General features: G+C 45.9%; 1 protein-coding gene across 5 annotated transcripts in view; it reads right to left on the reverse strand.

Moving 5' to 3' along the window:
• agrn (agrin) overlaps window positions 1-12,958 on the reverse strand; it is a 303,236-nt gene that overhangs the window by 162,258 nt on the left and 128,020 nt on the right. The window lies entirely within an intron of this gene.

Below are 12,958 nucleotides of genomic sequence, written 5' to 3' on the forward strand. Positions count from 1 at the left end.
TGGGATAATAACTGAGAGGAATCCTGATCTCCAACCAGCCAGACTCAAGGACATCCTCAAGAAGGGCCTTTCTAACGCCGAGAGGCCAGCCAAGTGTCAGCGCTGAGAAATTTGTCTGAAAATCTGTTGGAATGAGTTATTATCACCCAAGGTACAAGAAAAGGCAGCGCCAACTTCCACTCCACACACACACACACACACACACACACACACACACACCGTGCCATCCACCTGCACACTCAGCCGCCCGGCTCCATTTTCTCCTTTCACATTTTTTATTTGACACTTCAGTCTTTCATTATTAATCTTTACAACACTTCTCTCTTCAATCAGATTCTCTGCCGTCTGCGCGCCGAGCACACGCCCACACACAAGCGCGCACCGACGCGCACATACAGGCTTCAATAATTGATACGTTTCCCAGGACTCTTGTCTAAAAATAGTTTGATCGGCCCTGTGCCTTATTTACAAGTCACTTTCTTTCCTCACAAGTAGCGCGGAGTACCCTGCGCCGTCCGGGGCCTAACTGGATGCCAAACCTGGAACGAGGACACACAACAAACGTGCACGAACACACACGTTAATCCTGGATTCGGTGGAGGTGAGAGAGATAAAGAAAAAAATAAATAAATAAAAAAATGAAGGCCTGAGGACGAAGTACAATGTTGCACCTGGGGTATTAATAACACAACACTTCCTGCTCAGCGCTGATCCCCTGTCGGGCCCCGAGGCAGCGACATATGGCGGCACCAACACCCCAACTCACAGAGAGCCAATGAGACTCTATATTAGCTCATGCAATGCAGGAGCAATCCCGTATAATCCTCGCCTGTCCTCATATCTCGCCACACGCGGCGGGGGGGCGAGGCGCGAGCTGCACCAGGCTCACCACAAAAACCTGGACCTGGTGAGAGAAGAGGCCGACATTTCCGCCATTTAGCTCAAAGCCAAATCAAGAGGAGGGGGATGGTGATTAATGAGGGGTTTTCTTTCCTGTACCCTCCAACCTGAGAGCACAAGCGAGCAAGTGGAATGAAATGATCAGGTGTTCGCTGACGAGCTTCAGTGTCCGAAAGCGGCAGCGTGTCTTCACAGAGATGCGCCCAGTTCCAACAACACAAGACATCCAGTGGTGTAAATGAGATGGTAAACAGCGCCGAGAGAATTAATTTTTAATTAAGAAGTGAAGGTGTAATTACATTACAGAGAGCGCCAATTAGTGCCTTATCGTCCTCCAACAGTTTAGAGTTGCATATCAGCGTGGAATACATTATTAAGTGTTTTGACACCCCTTCACAGGTTCTTGTGGATTCACACACCTTCCACCAGCCAGCAGAAGCTCGGCCTGCGAATGCAGACGCTTCATGTAGTGAGGACAGCGAGCATGCGCTCCTCCGGGCAGAGAGCAGACAAATCCTGCCTCTCAGGTTTGGATTCTGCTGCTGAAGCTGCCTCCGGTCGCCGCTCATGCTGCATGTGCACATGGTGGAGGTTCAGCTCACGAGACATAACCTGAGTAATGGCTTCACTTCCCACCTGCAAGTGTTCACATGTGGTGAAGCTGAATAAAAGCCTCACCGAGATGCTTTCATGCACTGCAGGCATGATGGGACATCTTTATGTTGAAATTTCTGTTGCATCTGCGAAATTTTACCAACCTGGAGTCATTAAAGAGGCCCCCACCCCTCTATCGGAGTTAGTGTTATTATTAACCACTAATGTGAAAAATGAAAGCTGTAATCTTCACATCAGTGTCTGAGAGAGACGTGAATCCGTCGCGGTAAAACACCGAGTTAAATGCGTTTCAGGTGTGATGTGAGGAGACAAACTGTAGCCTTCTTCTAGAGTTTTCAACAATAACGCAGCAGCGAAGACAATGCCTGGGACGTCCAAAGCAGGTTCACTTCCTGGTTTGTTTGTTTTTTTTTTCTTTCCCCACAAAATGTTAATTTCCCCCTTCTCATTACCATCACGAGCGGGGAACCTCAGGCTGCTTTCTGACGACAGACGGCGGCTTCGGCAGGAAGTGGGGTGAGTGAGCAGGAAGCAGAAATTCAAGGCACACACGCCGTTCACACTTTAAACACACGGTTTCCTGTCATTCCTCGAGCCTCTGAATCCCACTGACTCCACACTTACATATTCTGCTTGGTATCTGTGCCATTCCTCCATCTTTCACAGCCCTTCATCCATCCTTGGGTTGCAGGTTTCTGCAGCGGATCGCAGCAGACTGACGGTGAAGGTTGGTCCAATCCATCATCTATGTCCGATGTAGTGAACCAGCTGACTTCAGATTGGATTTGGTTTGTTCCAGTCGGACCCTGATATCAATGCTGATGTTCGCGCAGTGTGCACGTGTCAGCGTGATGTAAAACCTCAACAAAGAATTCTCTGCACTTTAACCTGTAGGCTCAACGGAACTTTGCATGAGCCCCGGTGGAGTAAATTCCACCTGGCGACCTGCTCTCACCGATTCCCTCGTTTCCACTCATGCAGCTCCTCGCAGTGATGTTTTAATGTTCACAGAAGTTCAGGGTGGCGCTGCACCTGTGAGCGTTGAATAAGTTAACAATGCTGGTGCAAAAACAGATGGCTGTGTAAGAATGTGGCTCTAATGAAGCCAGAAAGATGCTGAGGAGAGGACGGTAATGACACGCCAAGTTTTCTGTTGAAAACACGAAAATATAGAAATTCAACAGTGGAAGCAGGTCCTGTTGAAATGAGCATTACACAAAACTATTTCCAACAACAACAACAACAACAAGAAAAAGGAATCAAATTATGAACGAGGCTGCCAAGCAGTGTTCTCTTAACTTGTCCAATTAGAAAGAAAACACTTGAGGCTAATTCTGGAATTACACTCTGATATAACAGGCATTTGTTCGTCATCATCTTCAGCTTTTGTTCAGAAACATTCGATAACAAGCCAAAAACCTCGCAGCAATAACCACAGCAAGACTGAGAGCTCCATGTCCGTGACACTCTCTCCTCATTCAAGCTGAATTTTTATCTCCAAAGTCTGTATTTGCGGTGGACTTATCAGCATCTGTGTCTTCTCTGCTGCTGCAATGACCCAAATTATCCTATCTGATCCGAGCTGCGTCTGATGCATTGTGATCGGCCCCCACCCAAAACATGCAATGCTTGCTGCAACGTTATCTCATCTAAAGCACCTCCAAAATAGAAATCTCACACCTTTTGGCCACGGCTTGTAAGTACAAAGAAGAGCATTTAAGCTCCTGCAAGCAAATAACTTCCCTAAATAAAACATCTCCTGTGAAATGCCTCCTGGGAAAAAAAAACTGTAAAAACACAATTTAGAGCAGAGAAGGCGGTTAGCGGGATGAAGGCAGAGCTTCAGGTTTTCCGTCTTGCCTGCACAGGAGCAAAAGGCATCCCCGCGATGATCCCGTGTTTCATTATATGCTGTATTAGCTGTTTAATCTCGACTGAGAGTCGCTCCCTAAATCAGGAGCGAGCTGCTGAAAGTTTAAACAGCTGGCGGCTCGGCTGCACCTGGGTGCTGCGCACGGCCGGGGGAAGTCGCGCTGGGATAAAGCAGAGTGCACGTTGTCTCTGCTGATCTCTCCCCTGATTTCTCTCCTGGCTCATTAAAACTTGATGAACCTGAACACTCCCTCTAAAAGCCGCGGCGGCGGCGGCGGCTCTCTGACAGGGCAGGGCTCGCCGCCGTCCATTAGCATAATGTGCTCAGCGATAGTAATGGCAGGGATCACGAAGAAGACGGAGCTGGTTTGACTTTCCGGAAAAACCCACAGACCTGACAGCTATTCTTTTCATACTTTCTTTTCACTGGGATTATTCAGTCACAGTTTGTTTTTGAACGAGTCAAACTGCTAAACGCAGTCTATAGGTGTGATTCTCAGACCGTTATCACTGTGCTGCGGTTTGAGTCCCTTCAGGCTTTGGCTTAGCAGCCTGCTACTTCACAGTTTCCCTCACATAAAGTGTCTGGCGTTCATAAAATGAACTGGCATAACGAAACCTGTTGGAGCGGAGCCAAGAGGAAGACGAAGGAAAACATCTGTGATTGTCTAAGCTGGAGTCGTACGAAGGGAAACCAAACAATACTGGTTTCTTTGCCCTTAATATGCAAGAAAACCTTATCTGTGCAGCACATTTCAGCATGGATTTTATGGAAAATGGATTTCGCGCATATTCTCAGCACTTCACCAGACTGCTGTTGGTCATAAACAGAGCAGCGGTGACGGCTGCCATGCACCATGCTGCAGCGGCGGAGGAGTGCTCAGCTCCACCGTCTCATGTCTCTGGATGGAGACTGCATGTTTTATTCCAGCGTGATGTGGTTTGCTCGTTTCAGGAAAGTTCCATAACTACACGGCTACATTTTGAAAATTATGTCCATTGACATAATCATGACAATAATATCCAATTATAATATCAATATAAAACTAGAACTGACCAAGGATGCTTTTCAGGTGAGTGTATTTGGCTCATGGCGCGCTGTGGAGGCTGTGCAGGCCTCACTCGAGGAGGGTCTTTGAGTGCAGGCAGCTTATTTTGGAGGCAGTCGTTACTGTAAGTTGTGACATCTGTGTGGGGATCGTCGGGGATTAGGGCGACGATTCATGCTGCTCCACAGATAACTTCATTTTTCAAGCAAGTCCCATTGTTCCCTTCACAGCGGAATCAAACGCTGCAGCCGAGTTTGGTGTATATAAAGCCCATCGTTTCCCACTTGACGGCAGTTTTCCCCCTTGTGTTTGGACCGACATAAAGGAACGCTTTCATGATTATACATGGACTGAATAATTCAAACAGCACAAAAAAAAAAGAAAAAAAAAAATCAGTGGGCTACAGACAGAAGCAGCAAAACACAGACAGAGAGGAATTTATATGAAAATGTTGCAGGTTGCGACTTTTAAAAATTTAAAAACTTTCTCAAAGCTGCATCTGGGAAAGTTAAATATGCATGGCTGTTTGCAAAATTTAACTTCGTGGGACCTCAGTGCGATCCCTTCCAAGACGGCAGCAGATCCTGTCAACCTCCCGTCGTAAAAGCTCGGATCGGCATGCAGCTCGCCATGTCGCGCTGTTTGCTCCACATGTGCCAGTGCACACAGAGGAAGAGTCCTTTCTGAGCTGTGTTTGGTGTGGCAGCAGCAGGAGACGACGAGTTATCACTGCATACTTAAGTTGGCTTTATGGCGCATCCTCTGACAAACAGACACGCCTGCTTGTTTACCTGCACGGGTTGGAGGGTGTGTTCCTGCATATTAATGACTGCCTGCACGTGCCTGAATGAACGGGTTTATAAGTGTGCATGTATTCATCCCCTGAAGCTGAAACAGGGCTGCAACAAACAATTAATTAGCTAATCAATTAATCTGTCAATTATTTTTTTTACAATTATTCACTTAATGATTTTTTTTTTTTTTTTTTGCATTTTTTAATAGACATTTTTGTTTAGCCTTTTTTACCGAGGTAACTTAACAACATATTTTCCTGATTAAAAAAAAGAAAAACTCAAGAATTGCACATTTTATAGAATCTTATTTGAATAATTTCTGTAAAACAGCTCAAAAAGAACACAATGAGCAATGATTGGACACAAATTTAAATTACCGTCTCAACCCTGTGTGTGCCAGGCCAGTTCCTTAATGTAGAGTTTGCAGGTCTTTTTTGTGGAATTCTTGTGAAGTGCTCTCACACTTTGGACGACTTTTTGGGTGAAGTTTTCTCTCTTGATGCATCACTTTTCTCCTGTTTCTTCGTTGACTGTTGTGTGATAAACCAGGCCAACCAAAGGCTGCTGGCTGCTTGTCCTGCTGTGTTGGTACATTACTGCCACACTTTGGTAGCTGCTAAAATAGACTAGTTGAAAATTTCGTTGTCACTATTTTAATTAATTGATCAAATCATTTAGTTTCAGCGCTGATCTGAAATGCCATGTCTCCATATCTCCTGACCACTGTCCCCAGCGACACAAACAAGAGTAGATATGTTGGTTTGCCATCTGGCCCCGGTCACCGGCCCGGTCCTGACCGACGTGGCCGTCTAACGGGCCCCGCTGACCCCGACCGGCGCCTCCTAACAGCCTCCAGCTCAGATCCACTTCAGAGAAATACCAGAAACTCTGTGATCTGATTGAAAGACAAAAAACAGGGGAGCTTCAGATCATCACCCGAACAAAATCCCCGCTCCTTCCAGATATAATGGAAGTGGTCTGGAGGGTGAGGGAGGGTGAGGGAGGGGGGTCGAGCGGGGCAGGTTGTGGAAGTGATTGAATCGTAGCTTGGCATCAGATGAACCCAGCATGGCGCTGAGGTAATTGCACGCCAGCCCCCCCCCACTCCCTTCCGACGGGTACATAAAAGTCTCATTTTGAACAAGAGGAAATGTACTGCCTCTCGGGGGGGGGGGGACTGATGAGTGTTACATGGCTGCGAGTCACCAGATTAAACCCCTCCCCCCTCGGCAGGCGTGAATGTGTTGGGCGCACGCTGCGCTGAAATCCGCCGAGCGAGGACACGCTCCGGCGAGCGCAGATTCCAGCAATGATGGGTCTGATTTTGATCCTTTATTAAAAGTCACTGAATGATGTTTGCCTTTGATATGACAGTGGGGGGGTGGGGGGGGTGGGGGTGGGGGGTGGGGCTGGGGGGGCAGCCGGGCTGCTTTTGCAGGCTGGGACCCCACGAAATGAGGGGACGGCGGTGTATGAGAGGCACCGACTGGAAAAACCTGCTTTAATTAAATTTCTCTATCTGCCTCTGACGAACGAACGAACGAACACACACACACGCTCTCGCTCTCTCACACACATTAAAGGTGCTAAGTCCTCCCCCCAGGGCTGACAAGCCCACAGTGCTGGGGCAAAAAAAGAAAAAAGATTTCTGAGAGAGGAGAAGGAGAGCGAGATAAAACGAGTTACAGTCCAGGTCAATTCCTGAATGATGACAGCTTAATATTCTGGGCGAGGAGGACGGAGGAAGTGCTTGTATTTCAGTTGCTCCTCCACCTGCCCTGCCCTCCTCTCCACTCCCTCTCTAATTCCTTCCCTTCTTCTGCTTTCTCTCCATTTCCTCCGTCTCGGCTCTTCTTCCATGTGTTGGTCTCTGTCCTCACCTCCTTCTTCACTCCCTGTTGCCTGAATGTTGGTCTTTTTATTACTTTGTTCATTGAGTTTTGGCTCTTTTTGGAACGTCTTCATGAAGACAGCTTCCAGAAAGCCCTGCTCTCGCCCTTTTTAGAAGACATGCCGGTTCCACATCACCACTGTTGCAGCATTTCCTCTTCTGTTCTTACCTTGTATAGTCTGTGTCCCACCACGGCTTCCTAATGCACTTTTCCTAATGACACAAACAATGTCATCCTTTTTTCTTTTTTAATTCCCGGTGCACCGGACCGATGCTTTTACCATTAAAATATAAAGAATTTCGCTCTGTCCCCAAAGTGAGGGTCTAAGTGAGGTCTCCTCCTTCTATAGGCTCACAAAGTCCAGTGGGAAACTGTTGTAACTAAAAATCATGTGACTTTGCTTGTTTAATCACAGTCGTATAAACACTGAAATCATTCAATCAGCTTAGACATGAAAATATAGAAAAATAACCTGCAGCACCGACACTCAATCATATCAATTCATTAGCAGTGGCGCCCGGAGATGAGGGCCTGGAGTCTGTAACTGGTCTGAATCCCCGATGACTTGTTAGCCTGAAGCTGCTCCCTGAACAGAACCAGTGTGTGTGATGTGAATGTTTGTGACCTTCTGTGGCTCTTCTGGTTTCAGGCCCAAACACACATGAACAGTGAGGGAGACGCTCCAGGAATGACATCGAGAGTAAAACTGTTTCCTCATCAGACATGCTGATCACACAGAGGCCACAAGTCAAGACAGAATACAGACAACAGTCAGTCAAATTGACTTGTTGATGCCACGTTTTGTGAGTTTGACCACAGTTCACTTCGACTGCAGCTCTGTTTACATTCTAACACCCTCAAACGGACAACTTTCACTGCGTTTTTGAGCAACATGTTAAACCGTGTCCCTCCCGTTCCCGGTATATTTATGATTTTATGAGAAGCCGCCCTCTGCCACGGAGACGCTCTCTTCACCGCCTCCTCCTCACCTCTGACTGCTGCTCCTGAGCTGCTAATGGGCCGGATTAGCCACACACTGTTATTATTCACAAGAGCCCATACATATGTATTGTTTGATGTGTACTGCTGAGGGAAACACTGGAGAAGGTTGCCGTCGCAGCTGGGCGCCGCCGTGCTGCTTCCACTGTGGGAAAAGCACAGAGGCAAACGTTTGAGGCTCGGGAACTGTACTTTGAAGTCTGCTTTTTTGTTAGTTTAACATACAGCAGCTTGAAGAAAGGTAAGACAGATTTATTCAGACTATATTCTCTGCTTAAACCATACTTTTACCACCACCAGACTCCTATCAATCATCTCAAGGACTCCTTCAATCAGGCTCCACCATCTGAATGGAGGCAAAGCAATGTGTCACTACACTTGGGAAAATTAGGAAAAAAGACAGCACACTTTAACTGTAAGGCGCTTTCGTGAACATTTACACTTTGATATTCAGTGTCAGAGCGGAGTGATTTGTCAGAGTGACGGCAGACAGCTGTGGGGGATGAGAGCCGTCTGACACCGGTGGGAAACGTCTCGGCTAATACCAGTCACATGTGGAGGGATTCACACTGGACGCCTTGTTTCCCACAGGAGTGCTTTGTGCGATACGTGAGCTCACTCGCTGTGAAAACCCACATGTGTGCAGCACATGCTCCCTACATGTGCACCTTTCATTAACCTGGAGGATTTGTGGCCATTTGAAACGGCGGCGGTTCAGCTCACATGTCTTAAAAAAACACAGGGAGCAGCTGAGTCATTCGTTTGGGAAACACAAAAATTACAGCGTGGAATATTTCTGTTAATCCTTCATGCATTTTTGCTTGAACCATTGGAGTCAAACACATTTTAGCTCAGTCGGAGAGGAACTTCTTGTGGGCCAGTTTCAGCCCACAGGCCTTATGTTTGACCACTCTGGATTAAGTGGTAATCTGGGTATTTTAGGAAACTATGCAGAATGCATGTTGTTGAAATGAACAGAGTGTGTGCAGCAGACAGACTGTATGCAGAACTGTGAAATTAGAGTGCGATGGAACACCAGCAGTGCAGTCAGTTGGAGTTTATCCACATTCAGATGTTTTCCACAAGATCCAGAGCTCAGTTATTCCATCTACTCATCCAAACATCTTTCAGAGATTATCCCCGTGTTCAGCCTGCCTTTACGGCTGAGCGGCTGCTGTCGAAAACATATCAGCTGGAGTAACGACGGACAGCTCAAAATGTTTCATTCATCACACAGCTCACATCCGAAAGATCTGACGGTGGCAAAGTGTAGCCCGGAGCGGCGTTAGGTGTTCGGTGTTCACCTTGAACGGCGGCCTCCGCCTCGTCAACACTCCGGCACAGCTGCAGGACTTTATGAGCAATCACTGTTTGTTGGGTTGTTTCAGCCGCAGAGGCAGAGATATAATAAGTTTAATGGGTCAATCTTCCGAGAAGACTTAATCCTGCAGCCTCTACGAGTCGGATGCAAAGAGTGAAAGTCGGCGCATCAGCCGCTCTGCAGAAAATACGAAAAGTCTTTCAGAGACTAAAACTACTTTTTATAGTAACCCTGAACAATGACCTTCAGGGGATTGAAGCCAACATCTATTTACAGTAAATGAAGCAATATGCTCAAGTCTCAAGAGGAGACACACACACACACACACACACACACACACACACACACACACACACACACACACACACACACAGACACGCAGTGTTTGCCTGACACCAACCCCTAATTACGGAGTTACAGAGTGTACCAGGGTGCATGAAACTGATGGAAAAACAAGCTGAACCGAACGAGAGCTGAGCCGATCTGCACACACCCGCCAGCCTGTGGGCTTATTATGTGCAAACCTCTGACGTTCTCCGTGCGACTTTGTGTTTTTATGCTCATCACACACTGTGCGAGCCCCAAAACTCAACTTAAATCCTGCTCAAATATCCAAATTGCAGAGCCGCACAATCAGGAAACACACAATAACTTTTATTTTCAATCTATACAAAAAAAGAACAACAACAAAAAAAAAAAAAAAATCTAAATTGTTCAAATTATCCTCAATTCCTCATCCTATTTCTCCCTCCTTGTCTTTCTTTTCCTTTCTCTCTCTTTCTCATTATGGAAATGAGCGAGCCAGCGGATGTGCAGGGTTGTCTGAATACTAAGCGCACCGTATTTGTTCTCTCGGGCGCCACAATCTCCGAGGTGTGCGGCTAAAAAAACAGAGCGATGTAATGCAACGATAAATGAAAGGCGCGGGGAGTAAACAGAACGTATGCACACAAAGGCGGCTGTGAGGGGAGAAATTAATTCTCTTGATTTCGCCGCGAAGGCACCGAAACATCCGACAGACAGGCGCACAGATGATGGATAGATAGGAAGTGGCTTGATTGCTATCCACTTAGCTGCTTAAATTATATCAGCTGCTTAAATTATACCTTCCATATGTGAAAGGACAGAAGGGGTCTCTGCGATGTAAAATATTTACAACAACATTCGCTGTAAAGAAACCTCCAAGCGCGACGCCACTATACAGTAAAAAAAAAAAAAATAAAAAAATCAGTTTATATCAGTTTTGAAGGACGGCTGCTGAATTCTGCAGCATATGTAGTTTTTCCACATTCATTTAATCCATTTATACCTTTAATACTTCATAGCAAATATAATGTATGATCTTAGGTGTTATGTATTAAATACATTACAGTGAAATCCTTCACTCATCATCATAAAACATGAACATTTGGATTGAGGTTGTTCAGAACAACATGAACAGCTAGACCATATTCAGCATTCATGTTACTTTAGTTGATTAGTAACTAAATATGTTCATTTTTAAAGTCATGAAAAGCAAAAGGATAGCTTTAAAAAAGCATGGAAACAAAACAAATTAAAAAAAAAAAAACCGTGGAAAGACTAAACATGAATCCATAACCTCCACATGAGTCAATTATAACAAAATGCTAATAAAGTACTATAAGATATAAAGATTCTAAGATATAATATGGTGCAATACAAAGGCATGAAGCTACAAAGTATTAAATAAATATCTTTTCTTCATCTGTGGCACAGCTGTTGATGAAGCTGAGAGATCCATCTTTGTCAAACAAATGCTACAAACTGTGAGCACCATGCATGAAATTAGCATTTTTGAGCCACACTTGTAAAGTCGCTTCTTTTAAAAGCTCGAAAAGTGAATGAGACATGAGCTTAAAACTGCTCGCTTGACGTCACTTGAAGAAAACGCTCCTAAATCTGCAGGCCTGACGTGAAATGACCCTCCTGTCATCCGGTTATTAGCAGATATTTCAATGTCGTCTGGATTCGCCGGTGAGGATTTTACAATGTGGCTGAAATCCACAGGAGTGTTTTATGTTGTTCTCACTCTTCTCCTACACGAGGAGCTGGTGGCTTTAAGTCTCTGCTCACATCAGCAAACCGCAGACCGGCCGGGGACAAATCCAGCCGTTCCCACATCAGCATTCCCACAGCTTACATGCAGAAACACACCAAAAAGCACAAAACGCTGTTTCAGGCCTTGAAAAAGAGTGTAAACCGTGTTGTTGCTGTGCGCCGCGCCTCGGGCTGCCTCTTTGTCACACTGTAGCATAATGTGTTTACTACATACATTATCTGGGTTTCAATGGGCTTCTTTACGGTGAAAGAAGACGCCGAGAAAGAAACATTCAAGTGAAAGTGATTTACAGTCTTTTGCTTTTTGCTTCTCTCTTTGTCTCAATATTTTCTGCCCTGTCTGGCTCTCCGCTCTCATAAATCTTATTAAAGCCCAGCGAGGGGGCAGCGATCAGTACGCCTCTCAGACACACAGCGCCGCAGCCAGACCAGCCTGCGTGTGTGTGTGTGTGTGTTGTGACAAAAAAAATTGCAACTGGTATCACTGACACGCTGCTGAGGCCGTGCAGCACACACACAACTGTACTTTACTCCAGCAGCATTTCATTTTCCTCCATCTCTCTATCTGCACTCTCTATACTCTTAAAAAAAAAAACAAACTGGTTCACCTCTTGTCAAACATAGGGTGTGCGGGCCAAAGCCGGGTCACCAGAGGGCCCGGTGGGGCCGCTGGGTCGACCTCAGTCGGTGATGCAGAGATATCAGCGTTAGTGTCAAAGATCAGGCTTTTTATCGGTTTTATCAAGTGAAACACGAGCATGACATTTCTGGACATTTCACCAAGAGAAAACTGTAAAAACAATATATTGCTGAAATTGTTATTTTCTTCAGTTTGTAAAGGTTTTTGATCAAATGCAAATGTTTCCACGATATTTCTTTGCACAAGATGTATGAATAAATTAAACTTTTGTTTGTACTTTCTGATTCCCTGCAGCGACAGATGGAGAAAACATATGAGCAGTAAATTATAAATCTGCTGTTTTACCTGGACGGCGCGTAACGTGTGTGTGCACGTGCACGTGCAAACATGCACATGTGTCAGTGCACACATCCTGAGGTTCAACTACAAACTGTAAACAATTGTTCCAGCTGAGTGAAGAAGAGAAAAACAAGTCGCGAGGGGTGAAATGTGCAGGAGGGAAGGAGTGTGTGTGTGTGTGTGTGTGTGTGTGTGTGTGTGTGTGTGTGTGTGTGTGTCTCTTTGAGAGCCAGAGAGCAGTGAACTGCAGAAGCCTGCCTCCTGTGCACAGCCGTGCGTACAGTAAGCGTGTGAACTGCGAGGAAGAGCACCTTTAATGTAACGAGTCAAACAGCGAAACGCCGCTAATCGTGGGAAAATCGCGGCGGCGGCGGCGCTCCTTCTGAAACAGGTTGACATGGCGAGCCACTTATTTGCCTCTAATTACCGGCCTGACAGAGGAATACGTTGGTTATTTT

This window comes from Salarias fasciatus, chromosome 20 (assembly GCF_902148845.1).
Source record: "Salarias fasciatus chromosome 20, fSalaFa1.1, whole genome shotgun sequence".
Taxonomy (NCBI): Eukaryota; Metazoa; Chordata; class Actinopteri; order Blenniiformes; family Blenniidae; genus Salarias; species Salarias fasciatus.